The sequence below is a fragment of the Dermacentor andersoni genome, chromosome 5 (assembly GCF_023375885.2).
Source record: "Dermacentor andersoni chromosome 5, qqDerAnde1_hic_scaffold, whole genome shotgun sequence".
Taxonomy (NCBI): Eukaryota; Metazoa; Arthropoda; class Arachnida; order Ixodida; family Ixodidae; genus Dermacentor; species Dermacentor andersoni.
The window spans coordinates 204130789-204149436 of NC_092818.1; positions in this window are offsets into that span (position 1 = coordinate 204130789).

Sequence of the window (18648 nt, forward strand, 5' to 3'; positions counted from 1 at the left end):
GACGCTGCAGAGGGTGCTAAGAATCACTGGCTCCGGACAGGCCGCCATTGGAATATGAACCTGGCAACGTTTAACGCTAGAACGTTATCTAGTGAGGCGAGTCTAGCAGTGCTATTGGAGGAATTAGAGGGCAGTAAATGGGATATAATAGGGCTCAGCGAAGTTAGGAGGACAAAAGAAGCATATACAGTGCTAAAAAGCGGGCATGTACTGTGCTACCGGGGCTTAGCGGAGAGACGAGAACTGGGAGTCGGATTCCTGATTAATAAGAACATAGCTGGTAACATACAGGAATTCTATAGCATTAACGAGAGGGTGGCAGGTCTTGTTGTGAAACTTAATAAGAGGTACAAAATGAAGGTTGTACAGGTCTACGCCCCTACATCCAGTCATAATGACCAGGAAGTCGAAAGCTTCTATGAAGACGTGGAATCGGCGATGGGTAGAGTGAAAACTAAATACACTATACTAATGGGCGACTTTAATGCCAAGGTAGGCAAGAAGCAGGCTGGAGACAAGGCAGTGGGGGAATATGGCATAGGCACTAGGAATAGCAGGGGGGAGTTATTAGTAGAGTTTGCGGAACAGAATAATATGAGGATAATGAATACTTTCTTCCGCAAGCGGGATAACCGAAAGTGGACGTGGAGGAGCCCGAACGGCGAGACTAGAAATGAAATCGACTTTATACTCTGCGCGAGCCCTGGCATCATACAAGATGTGGACGTGCTCGGCAAGGTGCGCTGCAGTGACCACAGGATGGTAAGAACTCGAATTAGCCTAGACCTGAGGAGGGAACGGAAGAAACTGGTACATAAGAAGCCGATCAATGAGTTAGCGGTAAGAGGGAAAATAGAGGAATTCCAGATCAAACTACAGAACAGGTATTCGGCTTTAACTCAGGAAGAGGACCTTAGTGTTGAAGCAATGAACGACAATCTTGTGGGCATCATTAAGAAGTGTGCAATGGAAGTCGGTGGTAACTCGGTTAGGCAGGATACCAGTAAACTATCGCAGGAGACGAAAGATCTGATCAAGAAACGCCAATGTATGAAAGCCTCTAACCCTACAGCTAGAATAGAACTGGCAGAACTTTCGAAGTTAATCAACAAGCGTAAGACAGCTGACATAAGGAAGTATAATATGGATAGAATTGAACATGCTCTCAGGAACGGCGGAAGCCTAAAAACAGTGAAGAAGAAACTAGGAATTGGCAAGAATCAGATGTATGCGTTAAGAGACAAAGCCGGCAATATCATTACTAATATGGATGAGATAGTTCAAGTGGCTGAGGAGTTCTATAGAGATTTATATACCGCCAGTGGCACCCACGACGATAATGGAAGAGAAAGTAGTCTAGAGGAATTCGAAGTCCCAAAGGTAACGCCGGAAGAAGTAAAGAAAGCCTTGGGAGATATGCAAAGGGGGAAGGCAGCTGGGGAGGATCAGGTAACAGCAGATTTGTTGAAGGATGGTGGGCAGATTGTTCTAGAGAAACTGGCCACCCTGTATACGCAATGCCTCATGACGTCGAGCGTACCGGAATCTTGGAAGAACGCTAACATAATCCTAATCCATAAGAAAGGGGACGCCAAAAACTTGAAAAATTATAGACCGATCAGCTTACTGTCCGTTGCCTACAAAATATTTACTAAGGTAATCGCAAATAGAATCAGGAACACCTTAGACTTCTGTCAAGCAAAGGACCAGGCAGGATTCCGTAAAGGCTACTCAACAATAGATCATATTCACACTATCAATCAGGTTATAGAGAAATGTGCGGAATATAACCAACCCCTATATATAGCTTTCATTGATTACGAGAAAGCGTTTGATTCTGTCGAAACCTCAGCAGTCATGGAGGCATTACGGAATCAGGGTGTAGACGAACCATATGTAAAAGTACTGAATGATATCTATAGCGGCTCCACAGCCACCGTAGTCCTCCATAAAGAAAGCAACAAAATCCCAATAAAGAAAGGCGTCAGGCAGGGAGATACGATCTCTCCGATGCTATTCACAGCGTGTTTACAGGAGGTATTCAGAGACCTGGATTGGGAAGAATTGGGGATAAAAATTTATGGAGAATACCTTAGTAACTTGCGATTCGCTGATGATATTGCCTTGCTTAGTAACTCAGGGGACCAATTGCAATGCATGCTCACTGACCTGGAGAGGCAAAGCAGAAGAGTGGGTCTCAAAATTAATCTGCAGAAAACTAAAGTAATGTTTAACAGTCTCGGAAGAGAACAGCAATTTACAATAGGCAGCGAGGCACTGGAAGTCGTAAGGGAATACATCTACTTAGGGCAGGTAGTGACGGCGGATCCGGATCATGAGACGGAAATAATCAGAAGAATAAGAATGGGCTGGGGTGTGTTTGGCAGGCATTCTCAGATCATGAACAGCAGGTTGCCATTATCCCTCAAGAGAAAAGTGTATAATTGCTGTGTCTTACCAGTACTCACCTACGGGGCGGAAACCTGGAGGCTTACGAAAAGGGTTCTACTCAAATTGAGGACGACGCAACGAGCTATGGAAAGAAGAATGATAGGTGTAACGTTAAGGGATAAGAAGAGAGCAGATTGGGTGAGGGAACAAACGCGAGTTAATGACATCTTAGTTGAAATCAAGAAAAAGAAATGGGCATGGGCAGGACATGTAATGAGGAGGGATGATAACCGATGGTCATTAAGGGTTACGGACTGGATCCCAAGGGAAGGGAAGCGTAGCAGGGGGCGGCAGAAAGTTAGGTGGGCTGATGAGATTAAGAAGTTTGCAGGGACAGCATGGCCGCAATTAGTACATGACCGGGGTTGTTGGAGAAGTATGGGAGAGGCCTTTGCCCTGCAGTGGGCGTAACCAGGCTGATGATGATGATGATGATGATGAATTAGAAGGTAGCTGGCTCATGCCGTCGTCCAACTTATCCACGCTGAGGACGTTGATGAAGGGAAGGACTGCTTCTCATCGAGAACGAGGAATATGGGTTTATTTACAATATTTATATCAGTCTAACATGACTGTTTGAGAAAGTACACCAGTCTAACATGACTGCTTGAGAGAAGTGTCAGTCCAACATGACTGCTCAAGAGAAGTGTCAGTCCAATATGACTGCTCAAGAGAAGTGTGTCGAGCATCCGCACCACAGCAGTTTTTAAACACTCGGTCCTCCCGCGATAGAAGGCGACCCGAACGTTCGTTTACTCATTGTAAACTAGCCGCCTCTCAGCAGGACGGCCCACACACACAAAGGCACCCACGTTCGAGCCCACACACACAAAGGCACCCACGTTCGAATGTCCGGAGCTGACGTCAGAGGGGCCCCGTAGAACTCGGAGCCGTTCCGGGTAGCGCGTTGGGGAGTTTGGAAACAATAGTTGGCCCGCCGAACTCATTCCGTCACAAAGTCGCTTTAGTCACGCTGTGGCTAGAAGTTCGCGGCGTCGCTCCCGGAATGCGGCCGTCACAGTCGCAAGTGGGTGGCAATCTTGCATTGCAGCTCGCTGTTCTTAACAGCGCCGGGATGTTGCCGTCATAGTCGCAAGCGGGTGGCAATTTTGCACGGTAGCTGGCCATTCTTAACAGTGTGCAATCACTCCGCAGGACCGGAAATGTAGCAATAAACTACGCCTGCGCAAAGGTGCGAAAATCAGCCTCCGCGTTCATTCGGAAGACCTTGCTATCGGTTGATTTACTGTCTTTAAACTGGCAATTTTCATTCCACAAAAACTGCCAACTGTTCTCTTTTTGCAGTGCAAGGGCCTTGTTGAATCAGCGTGTGTTGTCGACTGTGAGGTGTTGCTAAATGTAAATGGGGCTATCTGTTCTACCGGAAAAGCTAATGTGGGAGCATCGCAGACGATCTTTGCGACCCTTGCGAAGAAATTCATTCTTTTTACGTGAACAAAAACGAACAATGATGTTCCTGTCCGACATCTTGCTGGCCACACGATGAACTATGTCAATGCCTCCAGAAGAAATTGACACTGAATTGCATCGGCAACCGTCAAGATCACAGAGCAATGCTCTCTTTGTGATGATGGAAGGCCTTTAATTTCGACGTTATTCATCCTGCTGTACTGTTCCATGTCTGCGATTTTCGTTGTTAATTCTTGATTCTGAGAAGTTCACGCTTTGATAGTAGTTACCAATTCATTGAATGTCGCTTTGAAGGTGTCATACTGTTCGCTCATGAAACGCACGCTTTGAGCTAGAGAAGCAAGGTTGCCCATTCCCTGATCATCAAACCTCTTCCCAATCTTGGCAGCCAGACTGTCGACATGTGAATCAAGCTTATTATTAAGCAGTGATTCGGGATGCTCAATTTTTTTAGCGAGTTCAGTGTTGGTGGGCATCGCAGAAAACAGACCAAAAACGAGAGGCGCACTACTCAGTGGCAGCCGCAACAAAGCATAGGACGCAGTGAAACGTGTAAAAACTAACCTGTATAGTAGAAATAGCAGATGGTTAGACTGCGTCCTGTTTAGTTGCAGCTGCCGCTCAGAAGTGAAGCCGATGCCGGGATGGTCCCCTGTATCTGCCTCTTCAGCCCAACCAGCGCAGGCGCCGTAGGTCCGAGTCCGGGACAGCCGCAGAGTCAGCCTGCAGTATGTGCGCAGTATACCCTGCCGGGCAGCACGCAGGATTAAGCCGTATGCAGGCGTCAGAGAGGCATGGAGATATGGTCTGTCGTAGATGACAGCAGGAAACAAGAGCTCTAGAAGAAATAGCAGATGGTTAGACTGCGTCCTGTTCAGTTGCAGCTGCCGCTCAGAAGTGAAGCCGGTGTCGGGATGGCGAAGTCATCCTGACACGTAATGATTTCAAGTTTGCTTCAATGTTCTCGTCTTGTCATACTTTGTCATTTCGCATTGCGTGATACAAATGTCTTATTTTTCTTCACCCGATGTACACATCTGTGTTAACTTAGTTGTGTGAATGTTGTGAATGTGTAAGACTTGGCCGATATTTGTTTTTGTTTATTTCTCTTTCTTTAGGCTCTTTTTTTCCCTGCTGTGAAAGATATATTTATTAAAAATGATTAGAGGTACAATATTTTGTCATGTATATCGGCTTGCGTGCCGAACCGTAATAGGAGCAGAGGCCTTTTGTGAGGCTACGTAGCTTTTAGCCTCTGCTCCCGTTCCTGTAAGCAAGCAGGACAAATAAACTTCAAGCTTCAACAATATTCAAGAAATAGTTAACCTCTAGCGACCATAGAAAGCTTTTTATTTAGTTTGTCAATGTATTTACAATAGTTTTTTTGAAATTTGCCGAGTTGAAGAAACAAATTTACGTATCAAGTTTTTTACTCTATATATATAACCAACCCCTATATTCAGCTTTCATTGATTACGAGAAAGCGTATGATTCAGTCGAAACCTCAGCAGTCATGGAGGCATTACGGAATCAGGGTGTAGATGAGCCATATGTAAAAATACTGGAAGATATCTATAGCGACTCTACAGCCACCGTAGTCCTCCACAAAGAAAGCAACAAAATCCCAATAAGGAAAGGCGTCAGACAGGGAGATACGATCTCTCCAATGCTATTCACAGCAAGTTTGCAGGAGGTATTCAGAGACGTGGAGTGGGAAGAATTGGGGATAAAAGTTGATGGAGAATACCTTAGCAACTTGCGATTCGCTGATGATATTGCCTTGCTTAGTAACTCAGGAGACCAATTGCAATGCATGCTCACTGACCTGGAGATGCAAAGCAGAAGGGTGGGTCTGAAAATTAATCTGTAGAAAACTAAAGTAATGTTTAACAGTCTCGGAAGAGAACAGCAGTTTACGATAGGTAGCGAGGCACTGGAAGTGGTAAGGGAATACATCTGCTTAGGGCAGGTAGTGACCACGGATCCGGATCATGAGACTGAAATAACCAGAAGAATAAGAATGGGCTGGGGTGCGTTTGGCAGGCATTCTCAAATCGTGAACAGCAGGTTGCCACCATCCTTCAAGAGGAAAGTGTATAACAGCTGTGTGTTACCAGTACTCACATATGGGGCAGAAACCTGGAGGCTTACGAAAAGGGTTCTGCTGAAATTGAGGACGACGCAACGAGCTATGGAAAGAAGAATGATGGGTGTAACGTTAAGGGAAAAGAAAAGAGCAGATTGGCTCAGGGAACAAACGCGGGTAAATTACATCTTAGTTGAAATCAAGAAAAAGAAATGGGCATGTGCTGGACATGTAATGAGGAGGGAAGATAACCGATGGTCATTAAGGGTTACGGACTCGATTCCAAGGGAAGGGAAGCGTAGCAGGGGGCGGCAGAAAGTTAGGTGGGCGGATGACATTAAGACGTTTGCAGGGACAACATGGCCACAATTAGTACATGACCGGGGTAGTTGGAGAAGTATGGGAGAGGCCTTTGCCCTGCAGTGGGGGTAACTAGGCTGATGATGATGATCAGTAATAAACAACCGTATCACGATTCTGTCAAATGACATCTGATTACCTCAAAGCGGACAAACTTGATGTAGTTCTGTAGACAATTTTCGAATAGAACATTATATTTGTGAGTAGGAGTTTTGCAAAACTATCGTAAGTATAGTAACGATTTCATGTAAGCTGTAACCTCGCACATCGTATTTGTCCGCTTTAGATGCTCATGCAGATTCAGTTTACAGAAGTGCGATGGTGATGCCCCTCGCTACGAAGCACAGATCAAGCAGACCAGTTAAGATGGAATACCTCATTGCGAAGCCCCGACTACGGGGACCAAATCTGGGCCGTCCACAGAGCCCACGATACGGCGGCCAAGCTCGCCCTGCCCGTCCCAACGTGGGAGCGGCCCGCTGCACGATAATCGCGTATCTCAGGACTCAATAAAGTTTTTCCATCCACTCATCCATTTGTTTGTGGGCTGCCATTCTCAGAATTTTGAGGAATAATTTTGTCAGAAATGTAAGACCTGGTACGGGTAACTTCAGTGATATATGTGACAATATAACCACCATATAGTGCACATCATAGAGCATGCAGTTACCTAAACGTATACGGAACCTCACGGCGACGACAATGGCAAAAATTTGCTAGGAGTATCCATATCATTGCTCTCGCAATAAAATTCGCGAGTTACGATACAGCAGCGGTGGTATGCACGCTGTAAGGTTTGGAGGATGATCTCGCCGCTGGCATACAATTGTAAGGGTTGTAGTCGGGCATGAACTATGTGGTAGCTGGCCCATGACGTCGTCCAACTCACCCACGCTTGGGACGTGGTTGTAGGGAGGAACTTGCTCTCATCGAGAACTGGGAGTACGGGATTTATATACAATATTTACATTGTCAGGCGATACATTTCAACAGTCTAGCATGACTCCCAAATGGAGAATAAAAGACGAAGCACACAGCACACGAGAACAAAGCTCCAAGCACACTGCTGCATAAGAACACTGTGTCCTCCCTAGATCTCTAGGTGAGGGAAAACTGCTCTCGAACCTTCGTCCAATCGGACCGTCCACAGTCGTTGGAGGCGTAGTCGACCCACCTTTGAGGGAGAGGGCTCACACACTCACATACGCACTTTGGACTCCCAGAACCCAACGAGTTGAGCGGGTCCTTGTAGACTGGTTGTCACGCTTTACCCCAGTGAGCGCCTCTTTATTCCAGAGCTGACTTCTCAGGTAGCCGCCATGACTGTCAGCAGACTGTGACGAATTCTGGGGCCCGCGAAAACGCACCGCAAGACACCCTTTTCCAGCAGCTCTCTTGCTGCAAGTAGACCATGACGGCGGCGGCAAATCAAGTAACAATACTCGGTCCGCCAAACGTGGCTTGACTTGCAGGCGCCGTCGACTCGACGAAGGAGGTGCATGGTTGATTAACTTTGCTGTGGTCTCCAGTTCTCCGAAGGAAGTGCATGGTCGGTTAATCTAGCAGGCGTCGCCGGTTTCTTTGAAGGACGCCACCCCCGCAGAATGATCGAAGCTGCTGCAGCGCGCCGCGAAAGGTTTGCAGGTCACTACCCCTGCAGGCCAATCGTAACAACGCTAACTAATCTTAGCAGGTGGCTCTATGCATGACAGGTGGTCGACATGCGATTATGGAGATGCCGCCAGCGATTCAAATCGTGCTCTATATGCTCACGTTCCGACACTGCATGCATGGAAACCTGATAAAACCCTTGTATTTCGATATGCAGAACTGGAACGTGCGCGTTCACGTACAGCGAGACCATGGGTCACACGGGTGCTATTCGCCATGGTAGCGCACAGGTAGTTCTTGCAAGGATGGCCTTTTTGTGTCCTCTCTTTCCTATTCGGTGGCGAGATGGTGGTGCATTGTTTTCGTAAAGCGAGCGTGTACCCCTCAAAAGCCCGACGAATACGTCTTTGTCAACGCCAGCAGGCGCAAGCTAATCTTTTCAAGCCCTAACCTGCCCCAGCAGCGCTCGGGTAGCTAAACTTCTTTAAAAAATAGTTCCTTCTACCTAGATTACAGACTACTCTTTAAAAATAGGTAGTACCGTACCGTAGAGTAAATTTGAATTTCACATAACCATATTTGCTTAATCTGTAATATAGGGCTAGCGCCCGTACGCACTTGACTATGTACTGGGACATCGCAGACCTGAGCGCTGCGGTTGTAATTTAGATGAAGGCAACGCAAGTGCATAAGCAAATTACCAAGGCCATGGGCCCGATTCCAAAAACCACAATATCTATCATGCTTCTCTAGGCAAGAGTCCTAAAAGAAAAGGGCGCACCAGGTTGAACAAAAGGTGGCAGTCCATTGTTTTTTTTCTCTCTTTTGACATTGAGGTGGGAATTCTAGAACTGATGACCTTTGACTTTGGAAAGGAAGTTTAAAGAATGCAAAAATAATGTCAGAGAACAAATTCATTAACATTACGCAAATAACTTACTTCATTGATTGTGCTGGAGGAGGCTGGCTTGAATCACCTATTTCACCGCCTAGCGCAGCCTTCGCACCGTCAGTGATATGGGATTTGTTTTGTGATGATTGTTTGGTGGGCTGAAAATTTTGGCGCATTCCTGTCACATTCTGTTTGTTGACACCCGACCAAGCTCTGCTGTGTCCAGCTGAGGAGACCTCGATTCTTCTGGAACCATGCAGCCGTGTTTAACCACCGTGCGGCGGCGCTGCCTGCGGTTATTTGTTGTGTAAACGAGATTTGGGCAGCCTGTAGTGGCCGCTGGTCCCAACGGCGCCCTAATCTTCGCGCAACACGGCACGCCTTGACACTGCGCTAGCGCCTCAGCAATATCAAGTGACAACAAAAGGTGGTGCAGCCGGGAAAAAAAACTAGTCGTTTTCACTTCGCGCACAAGAAAACCACCTGGCAGGCACAACATGCCCGTCCACAGAGGGTGGGCTGGCTGGAAAGATGGGAGGACTGCTGGGCGAAGGAAGCAGATGGAAATTGGCGCAGCCTTGTTGTAGCCGACCAGGTTCGCATCATCGGTTGCAGCCCGACCTAACAGAGCCGTTGATATTATTTTCTAACATATCGCTGCTTCGCCTCTTCGATCGCTCCGTGTAAACGCCGCATTCCTTGGGCGCAGTTCTCGGTGGCTTGTCTTTTGTTATTGCAATCACATCTCTTTTCTTCAGTGGCTTGTTTCCAACCGCCGTCTGGTGGGTTTCGTTTGGCGCAGAAGTGGTTTCTTACAAGTCACGTTCGCGAACTCTTCCGTTGATCGCTGTAATGTGCTGAGCACTCTGAGAGCCCACGCTCGTCGTCGCACACTGAATGATCTCTGTCCTTCTCTCTCCCCTTACCGAGTACCGCTCCTCTTCGCGTCAGTCTCAACTTTTTGTCCAGTCACAAGAAAAAACGTTACGGCTTCCGATGGTTCTCTATATATGGCGTCTATAGGTTACTGGGAATTCACTCGAGTGGGAATTCACTAGGGCCGTAAGGGTTAACCATTACGACCCTAGGGTCCTCAAATGAAGATTAAAAAAAACGTGTTACTGACACATAAACAACGAGCCAGAAAGGAAAAATGAAGCTAGAACAACTTGCAAGACATCTCCATCGTCAAGGATATCATTTTTCGCACTTAGGCGTTTGTCAGAACGTCTGCACAAGGCGACAAAGATGGAAGACGGCGTGGTTGACGCTAACCCAATTAATAGCGCGTCTTTCCTTTATGTTTTATTACTCGCCGCCCGCTCTATCTGGTGTAATGAGAATTTGGGAGACTCTTCTTTCCTCCCTATAGAAGATAAAATTAATGAAGGAAATCCGCGCCCATGCATCGGTCAGTCACTGCATATTGTAACGATGTTAGTAAAACAAGGATATTTATTAAAGGCGAACTTGTGCCCACAAGTAAAAGTCACTGCGGTCGTGCAGGAATCCGCGGCAGTCGCGTTCTCAAACTGGGCTCGAACCGTCTTCCTCTTCTTCTCGCGTGACACCTCGTGCGCGTGCCGCATGCTAGCCGGGTCCAACTGGCTGCCCGTGCCACGAAGATCGCTTCCTGTTGTTGCTGAACAACACCACTGTACGGCGTGCACAGTGCCCAATGCAAAGGGCGCGCAACTTGAATGTCACCAAGTTTGTCGTGGCATTATCCCCCTCCTTGCCGCATCGGCCCGATGCGTGAGAGGAAGTAGGGGTTCCTGTGGGCTCTCACTTTTTTTTTTGTTGTTGTTCATGACCTCTCCTGGTAGGGTTTCATGCGGACAACATGCACAACTTCCGTGGAGTTGCGCCGTCTTGGGCTCTCGTGTCCAGCGGATTTCACTTCGTAAGTGACGTCGCTTATACGACGAAGTATTTCGTAAGGGCCGAAGTATCGGCACAGAAGCTTTTCAGATAGTCCACGGCGTCGCACTGGGGTCCATACCCACACCTTGTCATCGGGCTGGTAATGAGCTTCACTACGGCGCTGGTTGTACCGGCTGGAGTCGATGCGTTGTTGGCGGCGTATTCGGTACCTTGCCATCTGTCGTGCCTCCTCGGCTCGTTGCAAGAAATCATCTAGGTCAGATGAGTTATGGTTTTCTTCATCTAACGGCAACATAGCATCCAAAGTTGTGGTTACTGCTCGGCCGAATACAAGTTCAAACGGGGTGACTCGTGTTGTTTCCTGAACGGCCGTATTATATGCGAAGGTGATGTATGGCAAAATTTCGTCCCACAGCCTATGTTCAACGTCGCCATACATCGAAAGCATGTCGGTCAGTGTTCTGTTAAGGCGTTCAGTTAAACCGTTTGTCTGAGGGTGGTACGCCGTAGTTTTCCTATGATCAGTATGTGTCATTTGCAACAAGCATTTCATTAGGTCCGCAGTAAAGGCCGTTCCACGATCGGTAATAACAACTGCGGGAGCGCCATGCCTGAGCACGATATTGTGGACAAAGAATTTTGCAACTTCGACAGCCGTTGCATTGTACAGGGAATCAGTTTCTGCGTAACGGGTCAGATAGTCCGTGGCCACAACTATCCACCTTTTGCCTAAAGATGATGTTGGGAAGGGTCCAAGGAGGTCCATACCGACTTGTTGGAATGGGGCTTTTGGTGGCTCTATTGGCTGGAGGAGGCCGGCCGGTTTTACGGATGGAGTCTTGCGCCTTTGACACTCGCGACAAGTCTTGACGTAGTGCTGCACTGAGGCTAATAACTTGGGCCAGTAGTATTTCAGACGAATTCTAGCGACTGTACGGCTCACGCCCATGTGGCCAGACGTCGGCTCATCGTGACATGCATGCAAAACTTCTTCTCGCATAGATGTGGGTACGACAAGTAAAAACTTTGTCTCGCTGTTTTCGAAGTTTCTCTTGTAGAGGACACTTCCTCGCAGACAGAACGAGGATAGCCCCCTAGAGAAAATACGCGGCAGTTGAACGTCCAGTCCCTCCAGGCGCTGTATAAGTGGAAGCAATTCCGGGTCATCTCGTTGTTGTTGAGCAATTTGTGACGCGTCAACAATGCCAAGGAACGGGAAATCCTCTTCTTCTGACACAGTTGTCTCGACGGGTGCGCGTGACAAGCAGTCGGCATCGCTGTGTTTCCTCCCGGATCGGTATACGACAGTAATGTCATACTCTTGAAGCCTAAGGCTCCATCTTGCTAGTCGTCCGGATGGATCCTTGAGATTCGCCAGCCAGCAAAGCGAATGGTGATCGCTGGCTGCTCTGAATGGTCTACCATAGAGGTAGGGCCGAAATTTACATATTGCCCAAATGACTGCAAGGCACTCTTTCTCGGTTGCGGAGTAGTTTGCCTCTGCTTTCGAGAGCTTACGGCTGGCATAAGCAATTACTTTCTCCTGGCCGTTATTCCACTGCACTAGTATCGCACCGAGGCCGACGTTACTCGCATCGGTATGAACTTCAGTGTCGGCTGTCTCATCAAAATGGGCAAGGATTGGAGAAGCTTGCAGGCGTTTCCTTAACTCGTCAAAGGCGTCTTGTTGTTCGCTTTTCCACATGAAAGGTTGATCATCTCTTGTCAGTATTGTAAGGGGCTCAGCAATGTTTGAAAAGTTTTCCACAAATCTTCTGTAGTATGCGCATAAACCCAAGAAACGTCGCACTGACTTTTTGTCTGTGGGTGTCGGGAACCTCGCAACAGCTGCTGTCTTTTCGGGATCTGGTCGGACGCCTTCAGCACCCTTGACGTGTCCGAGAAACCGAAGTTCATCGAAGCCGAATTGACATTTTTCCGGCTTAATTGTCAAGTCTGCTGCGCGAATAGCTTCTAATACTAGTCGCAGGCGCTCTAGATGTTGGTCAAATGTGGTGGAAAATACGACCACATCATCCAAATACACTAAGCATGACTGCCATTTCAATCCTGCAAGCACAGAGTCCATCATTCGCTGGAACGTTGCGGGTGCGGAACAGAGGCCGAATGGAAGTGCTTTAAATTCGTAGAGGCCATCAGGGGTCACGAATGCTGTCTTTTCACGGTCCCGTTCATCCACCTCTATTTGCCAATATCCACTCTTGAGATCCAGGGAGGAGAAAAACTTTGCACATCGGAGCCGATCTAAGGTATCGTCGATACGCGGAAGGGGGTACACATCTCGCTTGGTTACGCTGTTCAGTTTACGGTAGTCGACGCAGAATCGAAGTGTGTTGTCTTTTTTCTTAACCAGCACTACCGGAGACGCCCATGGACTGCTGGAAGGCTGAATAACGTCATCTGAAAGCATCTCCTCTACTTGCTTCTTGATGATCTCCCTTTCTTTTGGTGACACTCGATACGGGTGCTGGCATACCGGTCTTGTGGCGTCCTCTGTTATGATTCTGTGCTTCGCAACAGACGTGCGCCGTACCTTCGAGGACGTGGAGAAGCAGTCAGAAAAATCCTTTATCAGGGCATATATCTGTTTCTTTTGGGCTTCAGGGAGTCTCGGGTTGACGGTAATTGATCTGTCGACACTGCAGGTTCCTGGCAGGGCAGTTGACGTAGTTAGGCTGCATAATTCGGTCGCTTCACAGAACTCGTGGAAATAGGCAATAGCTGTTCCTTGTGCGATGTGTTGGAATTCATTACCGAAATTTGTAAGTGCGACATTTGCACGGCCATCGCTTAAGTGAACAAGGCCCCGAGCCACGCAAATACCTTTGTTGAAAAGGAGCTCTATGTTTCCATCCGCTATGCCTTCGCGGTCAGAAAATCTTTCATTCTCCACAAGAACCATTATACTGCAGCGTGGCGGCACAGTTACGTCATCGTCAACGACGCGCAGTGCAGCGAGACGTCGCTCCTCCGATTCTTCCACGGGTATAGCTTGTTTTGTCGAGAAAGATACACTGGACCTACGTAGGTTAATTATGGCGCCGTTAGCTTGTAGAAAATCCATTCCCAATATAAGTTCCCGTGAACATTCTGGCAGTACAATAAAGTCAGAAACGTAAGTAAAGCCTTTTATCGTAATTCTTGCGGTACATCGGCCAAGGGGCGTAATAAGATGGCCGCCTGCCGTGCGTATCTGCGGACCAGTCCACTTCGTCACAACTTTTTTAAGGTGCTTCGCCATCTTGAAGCTTACTACCGAATAATCAGCGCCGGTGTCGACTAAGGCATTCAGCTCGCATCCGTCTATTATCAACCGTAAATCTGACGTAATCGTTTCGTTCCTGCACCTGTAGACTGGAATTATCTCGTCACCGCACTGGAATCGCGTTGGAGGATCTTCGTAACTCTGGTTATCAGCGGCCTCACCTCCACAGGTCGCTTGCTTCAGTTTTCCTGGTGTGGGCTTGGTGAACGACGCCTAGGCAATCTTGGAGACGCGCGTGGGCTAGGCGATCGGTAGCGCATGGGCGACGGTGATCGTGGTTGACGTTGGCGAGGAGTAACGGGGCTTTGGCGCGTCGACAGGTATTCTTCGATCTCCGCTGGCCGTTCACCGTTTCGGGGGCATGGTGCGCTTAAGGGAAAACCCCTTAACCCAACTTGACGGTACGGGCAGAACCTGTACAGGTGACCCGCTTCTCCGCAGTGGAAACACAGAGGCCTGCGCTCGTGGTCACGCCAGACGTCACTTTTCCGGGGCCTTTGTTCCACAAAACGAGGTGCACTACGTGCTGAAGGCTGATAGGCAGCCGGTGGTTCCAGTAGACGAGGTGCACTGCGTACTGTCGACGGGTAGGGAACGGTCGTCGCAACTGCTCCACTACTGTGTACCGCGGGTTGCCTGAGTACGTCGGCGTACGTTGGGGTGCGCCGCGTCGGCTGTGGCTCACGCTCTGGATCCCGTATGACGTTCCTGAGTTCGTCCCGGACAACGTCGACGATAGATAGTGCAGCTGGAGCCTGAGGTATCTGCAACTTGTTGAGCTCTTCCCTGATCACTGACCGGACAAGCTCCCGCAGGGCTTCCAGGTCGTTTGGCAGGCCTCCAGGGAAGACATGGACAGGTGCGCAGCTTGCCTCACGGTTGTATTGCCGAGACCGCTGTTCCAGCGTCTTTTCCATGGTCGTTGCTTCACATCTGAACTCGGCAACCGTGCGCGGTGGGTTGCGGACGAGAACTGCGAAGAGTTCCTGCTTTACCCCACGCATGAGATGGCGCAGCTCCTTATCTTCACTCATGGTGGGATCAGCACGCTTGAACAGGCGGGACATGTCCTCGATGTACATCGCCACGTTCTCGTTTGTGAGCTGGTTCCTGGCTTGAAGTGCGATTTCAGCCTTTTCTTTACGATCCGTGCTGGCGTACGTTGCTAGCAGTTGTCGTCGAAATTCCTCCCAAGAGGTCAAAGAGGGTTCGTGGTTTTCATACCACGGTTTTGCGAAGTCTTCCAACGCGAAATATACGTTACGGAGCTTCTGTCTCTCATTCCATTCATTAAAGCTCGCCACTCTCTCGAACAGTTCCAACCAATCTTCCACGTCTTCGAACGAGTCACCATGGAATGTTGGCGGCTTGCGAGGTTGGCTTACGACTAGCTGTGCCGGTGTTACCTGGGTAGTCATTGTGGCGGCGTCCGTTGTGGGAGTTTCTCTTGGCAAGAAGAGAAGAGGGCCGAATTCGGGCGAGTCACCTCGAAGACGGCGGCTGGTCCGCTGGTGTACAGGTGTCAGTTCCACGGGATGGACTCGCGGGTTGTCGGGGCTACGCTGACTTTCGTTCGTGGGGCTTCGACTCATACCCCGCACCTCCACCAGAAATGTAACGATGTTAGTAAAACAAGGATATTTATTAAAGGCGAACTTGTGCCCACAAGTAAAAGTCACTGCGGTCGTGCAGGAATCCGCGGCAGTCGCGTTCTCAAACTGGGCTCGAACCGTCTTCCTCTTCTTCTCGCGTGACACCTCGTGCGCGTGCCGCATGCTAGCCGGGTCCAACTGGCTGCCCGTGCCACGAAGATCGCTTCCTGTTGTTGCTGAACAACACCACTGTACGGCGTGCACAGTGCCCAATGCAAAGGGCGCGCAACTTGAATGTCACCAAGTTTGTCGTGGCAATATACTCGTACACCATGTGTACTCATTTGAGGACACGAGGGCTGAGTGGTCGCCGCGTTGCATTTGAGGTGGCAGGGCATCGCCGCGCGCAACAGCTGCTTCTCTTTGTTCTTCAGGTGCTGCAACTAAGTCGCTTGTTTAACTCGGTCAAAATTGCGCGGTTTCACGTGCCAAGACCACGGTTTGATTATGAGGCACGCCGTAGTTGGTGACTCCGGAATAATTTGTACCACCGATTGGACTTGCTCACGCCTCGCTTTGACAGAGAGTGTCTGCGCTCATCGAGTGTTATGTGTTCATGTTTGCTTGTGCACTCTGCAGAATTATCAAGCAGGTCTGCCTGTTAATTCGGGTGGTAAGCGAATGTTTCGAAGTTTATACGGCCGATAAAACTACCTGTACTTCGTCTAGATGTCTACGAATTTGCTATCGCAATTGATGCGTCGCTTTTCGTTCGAAACTGCGACTTTTTCAGGTAATGACACCAATGGCGACCTAAAGCAGAATGCGGTGTGATTGATGGAATACCTGACCAACAATGCTGTGTTAATTTCAGTTCCTGGTATCGTCCCTAAATCCTCCTATATGTACCGCGCATTTTCTGACTGAGTTCCTGGCAATAACACTCCCTATGTGATTCTTTTCATGAGTTTGAACTAATAAGTACCACTAGAGATATAATACCTTGGCAAGCTTCTTGTCAGCAAGTGTATCAACCTTCTCATTCCTTTAAAAACAGAGAAAAACAAACACCGGAATTCCTTGGATGACTAGGAACCTTTTGTATTCATCACGTCGTGTGGCCAAATTACGTCAATCGAAACGCTCTGGTGACTCAACGAAACTCATGCAATTCCATAGCGCTAAAAAAGAACTCTGTTCTGAAATGGTCGCTGCAAAATAATTTTATTACGAGGTAACCTTACCGAAATTAATGCTGGCTAATTCCCGAAAATTTTCGAAAGGTATCCTACCACCTGGGTCATCCTCGGACACGTTATTAATTAACAATGTTGCAGTTTGTGATTCGCAGACACCTATATCTTTTAACGCCTGCTTCCACTCTGTCTTTACGACTGCTGACTCTGCAACCCCTGTTTTTGACTTGAAAGCATACCCTCCAACCTACGATATATCATTGTCTGCTGAGGGTGTACTTAACTTAATCCTAAACTTAGACACCAAGAAATAGTGTGGTCCCGACGGTATTCCAACTATTTTTCTCCTTCGATACTCTTTGGTGCTGCAGATATCTAACAATTATCTTTAAAAAATCTCTCTCAACCGCCACCGTTCTTACCTCGTGGAAACTTGCTTCAATTTTGCCCTTATATAAGTCCGGTAACGTTCAATTGTTATCTAACCATAGGCCAATCTCCTTAATATCACACTCATGAAAATCACTCGAAAACATTATCTTTAAGCATATTAGATATTTCTTGAAACTAAGAAAAGTTTATGCGCTTTTAAGCAAGGTTTTAGGCGTGGCCTAGAACTATAACACAACTGGTAGAATTCGTTCATACACAGCAGCTCTTCAGACATAGGTGACCAGATTGATGCTGTTTTTATAGACTTTGTAAAGGCCTTCGACACTGTCTCACACCTTAAACTTATGCACAAGCTGTTCGCTATACTAAAAAATGCATCTTTGGTTGGCTGAATGTCGGACTTTCTTTCCCAGCGTTCGCAAGATGTATGTTAGAACTCTAGTAACTCACCCTTGATGCCTGTTTCATCAGCGGTTCCCCAAGGCTTAGTACTGGGTCCTGTTTTATTCCTGCTTTATATTATAGGGCCCCTCACCAGGTCTGGCCATATTGAGTTGACAAGCGCAGAGTATACATTGCGCGATAACGATCGTGTCTGCAAAGTATTACATTGCTACGCGCAGCGGAAAGATCTGAAATTTCAAACCGAATGCCATTTTCCCTTCTCCTCGCGGCCGCCGCACTTAAAGCCGGAGGATGGCATACTCGTGTACCGGCACCTATGTACTCGAGTCCGCAATGTGACGTCGCTCGAGGTGACACGTGACTTCGAGAATTATTCAAGCACCGACTGTTGTTTGTGGGATCTGTCGCTTGAATTGACGAATTGGAGTTTAGAGAAATGTGTAGAGGATACTACACGCCATGCGTTCTATATATGTGGTTGCGTAATAAAGGTGTGGGCATTTTGTTTATAGAAGATATGACAAGGAATTTTCGCCGTCTATCTTCCCATACTTCATCTCACTTCTCTTGCAGAGCGTCGTAAACTTGAATACCTAAAAATTCCTTCACACGTTAATCAATTCTCCTCTCCTCTCCTCTCTAGATAACTACTTGATTTTTTCCAAACCCTCATGCAGGAGGAGTCACCATGCTCTAAATATCTCAACCTTTTTTGCCCGGACTGATTCCTTTAAACACAGTTTTTTTTCCATCAACAGTTTAAGTCTGGAATTCATTACCGGGCAACATCCGTTGACTACCACTGAAACAATTGACGCAAGCTTGTTAAAAAATGTTGTTTGTTGTTCATCCCACTCCTGCAATAGCCTTATTGAGGCTGCAGATATGTATAAATAAATAAATAAATAAATAAATAAATAAATAATCGTCTGTCGTCATTGCTGCTGCCTCTACAATCTAGACAATGTTGATGTTCTGCAAGAACGAAAGAAACGTGCACTAATTTTGATGCCCATCGTGTACGCGAGCCCCAAATTTGTGCTACTGATAGCGCAACCTTC